Source organism: Mauremys reevesii, linkage group 2, assembly GCF_016161935.1.
Source record: "Mauremys reevesii isolate NIE-2019 linkage group 2, ASM1616193v1, whole genome shotgun sequence".
In the NCBI taxonomy this organism is placed as follows: Eukaryota; Metazoa; Chordata; order Testudines; family Geoemydidae; genus Mauremys; species Mauremys reevesii.
Genome location: NC_052624.1, coordinates 285,566,417 through 285,572,944, shown reverse-complemented (window position 1 = coordinate 285,572,944; position 6,528 = coordinate 285,566,417).

Sequence of the window (6,528 nt, the reverse complement as noted above, 5' to 3'; positions counted from 1 at the left end):
CCGCCTCCCAGCCACCGTACCCGCCCCGCGGCACCACGGGATATATAGTCCCAGCCACACTCCAGCGAGGCTCCGCGGACGAAGCATGCTGGGAGATGTAGTCCCATCCCCCTTACTGCGTCCCCCCCCCTGCACCCCCCATTGCATCCCACCCCCTGCACCCCCATCCCCCCCTCATCCCATCTCGCCCTAGGGCTGAGGGTGCATTGGGTGGGATGCAGTGAGGGGGTGGGGGTGCGGGGGGTTGGGACGGGAGGGATGCAGTGAAGGGGTGGGGGTGCGGGGGTTGGGAGGATGCAGTGAAGGGGTGGGGGTGTGGGGGTTGGGACGGGGAGGGATGCAGTGATGGGGGGGGGGTGCGGGGGGTGGGATGCAGTGAGGGGGTGGGGGTGCGGGGGGTTCGGATGGGGTGGGATGCAGTGAAGGGGTGGGGTGCAGGGAGTGGGACGGGGTGGGATGCAGTGGGGTGGGGGTTGGGACGGGAAGGATGCAGTGAAGGGGTGGGGTGCGGGGTGGGATGCAGTGAAGGGATGGGGGTGCGGGGGGTTGGGACGGGGAAGGATGCAGTGAGGGGTGGGGGCGCAGCTCGAGCCCAGCCACACCAGGAGTGTGAGGAGACGAGGCCGGGCAGCCGCAGGAGAGATGCTCCACCTGCCGAGCACTCAAGTGGTGCTTGTTCCTACCCTGCCCTGCCCTGCCCCAGCCAATGGGAGCCGCGCCTGAGGGTGGGGGGAGGGGCAGTGCGTGGAGCCCCCTGGCAGCCCCTAAGGCTAGGAGCCGGATATGCCAGCTGCTTCCTGACCCAGGAGCCGCGCGGTCCGCAGGAAGCCTGCCAGCCCCGCTGTGACACTGCGCAAACCGGACATTCAATGGCTCGAACCACCAGGATCCCTTTTGGACCGGGTGCTCCAGTCCAAAACAGGACACCTGGTCACCCTACCAAGGGGTCATGGTGGTGGGTCACTGGGCAGTCCCTGGATAGCTGGGCAGCTCTGCTGCAATGGGGCAGGGAGAGAAAGTGCGGATAACCTATGGCCACAGCCCACAGTGACAGAAACATGGGGCTGGAGGGGCCTGGAGAGGCCATGGACTTCATCCCTCCTGTGGTGGGGCAGGGCTGAGGAACCCTAGACCAGCCCTGGCAGGGGTTTGTCCAGCCAGGGATGGGGACCCTACAGCCCCCCTGGCATCCTGTTCCAGAGCTTAGCTCCCAGCCTGTTCCTAATCTCTAACCGAAACCTCCCCTGCTGCAGGTTCAGCCCGTTACTTCCTCTCCTACCCTCAGCGGCCCCGGAGAACAGCTGATCCCAGCCCCCAGCCCTTAACAGATTTGAAGACTGTTATCAGGTCCTCCTCAGCTTCCCTTTTTTCAAAACTAATCAGACCCAGGTTTTTAACCTTTCCTCGCAGGTCAGGTTTTCTAAATCTCACAGGAGAGTTTTGGAGGGAGCAGCTCCAGCCTCTGTGCTTAGAGGTAGCGGATTTCATGGGCCGGTGCACGTCTGTGGGTTGTGTGTCTGACTCTTTGTTTGTTGTTCTCTGTGTGACTGGGCCGTAGGCCCCTGAGTGAGCCTGGGAGCGGCTGTTTGAAGTCTCTGAGTGAATCACTTCATGGTGGTGAGGGGCGGAGCTGAGCAGAACTAAGCAAGGAAGGGTTGGTATAGATCCAGTACTTGCTAGGTTAACATGAGAGCTGCAAACAGGGGAGTTTCACAGAAAGTGTGAGAGGCTCAGTACTATGTGTGATATCAAGATGGCCAGCAATGGAACAGTGGTGGTGACCGGCAACGCATGTGCCATGGTCTCTTTCCTACCTCAAACCTGAAGGGATTTTCTGCGCATGAAGTGCATGTTGGTGGCTGTGCTGGAGGAAAAGATTCTTGGATTGAAGGGGTAAGTTGACACTAAGAACCAGAGCAACGGAAGAGTTCCTGTACCCCCAGGTTTGGGAAACACCGGTACCCCAGGTTCGAGGAAGAATGGAGCTGGCTACAAAGAAATTGATGAGAGAGAGAGTCAGAGAGGAGGCCTGGCAGTTCGTAACCACCAGAGGCAGGAAGTCACAGCAGCTTTCAATACAGGTGGAGACAGACGAGGCTAGATAGACTGTGGCCCCCAGAGAGAAGAGAAGCAGTTGGAATTTCACACAGCTAGACTTTCCAGTCAATACCAGGTCCTCAATGTGGACACTATGGGAGATACTTCTCAGAATCCAGCAGGTCCAAGGGAATGGGGAGGTGTACGGGACAAGTGCAGATGGCAGCTCGTCCCAACCTATAAGAGAATAGAGCTTATCCACAAAGAGTTTTCCAACCATCCGAGGAAGGCAGATGATCCTTGTTGGAAATTCAATGCTCAAAAAAATCGAAAGAACATTCTGTAAGGGATAGGTGGACAATAGGATGGTGTGCTGCCTTCCTGAAGCCAAGATACAAGATGTCACTCTAAGATTAGATAAGCTTCTGAAGTTGACAGGCAAGGCTTCATGGGTAGTCGTTCATATCAGCACGAAGGACACTGCATCACAGGATATCTCGCAGAGAGTAGATGACCTCAGGACACTCAGAATCATAGAATCTCAGGGTTGGAAGGGACCTCAGGAGGTCATCTAGTCCAACCCCCTGAAGAAGAAGAATGTCCAGGCCATGTTCTCTGAGACCCTTCCTGTCCCCTGAGCAAAGGAAGACTGAAGGCAGAAGATTCTGGCTGTGAATCGCTGGCTAGGCAAGTGGTGTAGGGTGGAGGGCTTTGGTTTTGTGGAGCATTCGTCCACCTTCTATGGGGAGAGGGGGCTGGATAGGTTGGATAGCCGAATGGGGACCAATCTCTTCAGGGACAGGCTGGCTGGAATGGTCAGGAAGGAGTTAAACTAATAGCAAAGGGGCGGGTAAAAATAGGGAAGCTCGGAGCGCTCAGCACAAAATCGCGATGTTGAGAATAGAATGAAGCAAGGAGCAAAGGACACGAAGAGAAGAAATTCTTGAATTGCCTCTACACCAATGGGCAACAGAGAAGAGGAACTGGAATTGTTCATTGATGAGTGTAAATGTGCTTGAGTCGGTATTCCTGAATCCTGCTGGGCTGATTCCCGTGACTGGAATGTTAAAGTCGATGGTTAGAACCCATTTAGGAAGGACTGAGTGGGCAAACGAGGAGGGGGAGTGGCACTCTGTGTTAAAAACAGCATGACCTGTTTCTGAGTCACTGATAACTTGAAAGAAGATGCTCTTGAATGCGTATGGATCGGTGCCCTAACAGATAAAGCACCAGATGGGGTGTCTCCTACAGGCCACCGAATCACATTCGGGAGCAGGATGACCACTTCCTTACCAGTTGATCTGTGTGCTCCTGGGGGACTTCAATCTGAGTGACATATGCTGGAGGACGCATGCTGCCAGTTCTAAAACATCCTTGGAATTTCCAAGTATTACAGGTGATAATTTTCTAACTTAAAAAGTGTTGCAACCAACACGGGGGAATTCTACATTAGAGCTTGTACTAACAGATAAGGATGAACTGATCACGGAACTAAAAATTAAGAACATCAAAACAGCCATACTGGGTCAGACCAATTGTCCACCTCGCCCGGTATCCTGTCTTCTGACAGTGGCCAGTGCCAGACGCCTCTGGGGGAGTGAAGAGAACAGGGCAATGTATCAAGTGATCCATCCCCTGTTGTCAAGTCCGAGCTTCTGACAGTCAAAGATTTAGAGACACCCAGAGCATGGGGTTGCATCCTTGACCATCCTGGCCAATAGCCATTGATGGACCCTGTCCTCCATGAACTTATTTAATTCTTTTTTGAACCCTGTTATAGTCTTGGCCTTCACAACATCCTCTGGCAAAGAGTTCCACAGGTTGACTCTGCGTTGTGTGAAGACATACTGCCTTATGCTTGTTTTAAACCTGCCTCCTATCCATTTCATTTGGTGGCTCCTAGTTCTTGTGTTATGAGAAGTAGTAAATAACACTTCCTTATCTACTTTCTCCACACCAGTCGTGATTTTATAGACCTCTATCATATCCCCCCTTAGCCGTCTCTTTTCCAAGCTAAACAGTCCTAGTCCTATTAATCTTTCCTCGTACAGAAGCTGTTCCATACCCCTAAACATTTTTGTTGCCCTTTTCTGAACCTTTTCCAAGTCCAGTGTATCTTTTTTGAGATGGGGCGACCACACCTGCACACAGGATTCAAGCTGTGGGTGTACCATGGATTTATATAGAGGCAATAAGATGTTTTTTGTCTCCTTATCTATCCCTCTCCTAGCGGTTACCAACATTCTGTTCGCTTTTATGACACCGCTGCACATTGAGTGGATGTTTTCCGAGAACTTTCCACAGTGACTCCAAGATCTTTCTTGAGTGGTAAGAGCTAATTTAGACCCCATCATTTTATATGTAGAGTTGGGACGATGTTTTCCAATGTGCATCACTTTGCATTTATCAACATTGAATTTCATCTGCCATTTTGTTGCCCAGTCACCCAGTTTTGTGAGATCCTTTTGTAGCTCATCGCAGGCTGCCTGGGACTTAACTATCTTGAGTAATTTTGTATCATCTGCAAATTTTGCCACCTCACTGTTTACCCTCGTCCCTTTTTCCAGATCATTTATGAATACGTTGAATAGGACTGGGCCCTGGGGGACACCACTATTTACCTCTCTCCATTCTGAAAACTGACCATTTATTCCTACCCTTTGTTTCCTATCTTTTAACTCGTCCATTAGACCAGGGATTCTCAACCTTTTTCTTTCGGAGAACCCCCCCCCCCCCAAAACATGCTATAAAAACGCCACGGCCCACTTGTGCCACAACAACTGGTTTTCTGCATATAAAAGCCGGGGCCGGCCTCAGGGGGTAGCAAACAGGGCAATTGCCCAGGGTCCCACATCACATAGGACACCGCAAAGCTAAGTTGCTCAGGCTTCTGCTTCAGCCCCAGTTGGCGGGGCTCAGGGCCCCAGGCTTCAGCCCCATGCAGTGGGACTTTGGCTTTCTGCCCTGGGCCACAGCAAATCTAACACTGGGCCTGCTTGGCGGAGGCCCTGAAACCTGCTCACCGCCCCGCCCCCAGGGGCCCCGAACCCCTGGTTGAAAAGCACTGCATTAGAGGACCTTCCCTCTTATCCCATGACAACTTACTTTGCTTAAGAGTATTTGGTGAGGGACCATGTCAAAGGCTTTCTGAAAGTCCAAATACACTGGATCCACTGGATCCCCCTTGCTGACATGCTTGTCGACCCCCTCAAAGAATTCTAGTAGATTGGTGAGGCATGATTTCCCTGTACAAAAACCATGTTGACTCTTCCCCAACAAATCATGTTTATCTCTGTGTCTGATAATTCTGTTCTTGACTATAGTTTCAACCAATTTGCCGTGTACTGAAGGTAGGCTTACCGGCCTATAAGAGGATCGCCTCTGGAGCCTTTTAAAAAAATTGGCATCACATTAGCTACCCTCCAGTCATTTGGTACAGAAGCAGATTTAAATGATAGGTTGCATTCCACTGTCAATAGTTTTGCAATTTCACATTTGAAATTGAACTTCAGAACGCTTGGGTGATAAAATCTGGTCCTGGTGTTTTATTACTGTTTAGTTTATCAGTTTGTTCCAAAACCTCCTCTAATGACATCACAATTTGCAACAGTTCCTCAGATCTGTCACCTAAAAAGAATGGCTCAGGTTTGGGAATCTCCCTCGCATCCTCCACCATGAAGACCAATGCAAAGAATTCATTTAGTTTCTCTGCAATGGCCTTATCCCCCTTGAGTGCTCCTTTAGCATCTCGATCGTCCAGCGGCCCCACTGGTTGTTAGCAGGCTTCCTGCTTCTGATGTAGTTAGAAAAAAATTTGCTGTTACTTTTTGAGTCTTTGGCTGGCTGTTCTTCAAATTCTTTTTTGGCCTTCCTAATTGTATTTTTACACTTCAGTTACCAGAGTTTATGCTCCTTTCTATTTTCCTCACTAGGATTTAACTTCCACTTTTTAAAGGATGCCTTTTTGCCTCTCACTGCTTCTCTTACTTTGTTGTTTAGCCACAGTGGCGCTTTTTTGGTTCTCTTACTATGTTTTTTTTAATTTGGGGTATACATTTAATTTGACTCTCTATTATAGTGTGTTAAAAAAGTTTCCATGCGGCTTGCAGGGATTTCACTTTTTGTCCTGTACCTTTTAATTTCTGTTTAACTAACCTCCTCATTTTTGTGTAGGTCTGCTGGTAACGTGGATTCGGCGACATGCCTGCGGGAGGTCCGCTGGTAACGCGGATTCGGTGACACGCCTGTGGGAGGTCCGCTGGTAACGTGGATTCGGCGACATGCCTGCAGGAGGTCTGCTGGTAACGCGGATTCGGTGACATGCCTGCAGGAGTGTGACGATGCGGTTCTGGCGGGACTCAACTGAGAGTGCCAAATCAGGACCAATTGCTCAAACAGGGCAGTCACAGCCCTAGGCTGGGGTTTTTCCACCTCGAAGGCAAACCAAACCAGCCAGACAAAAAGGACTTCAGTCTCACCCCAGTGGCTAAC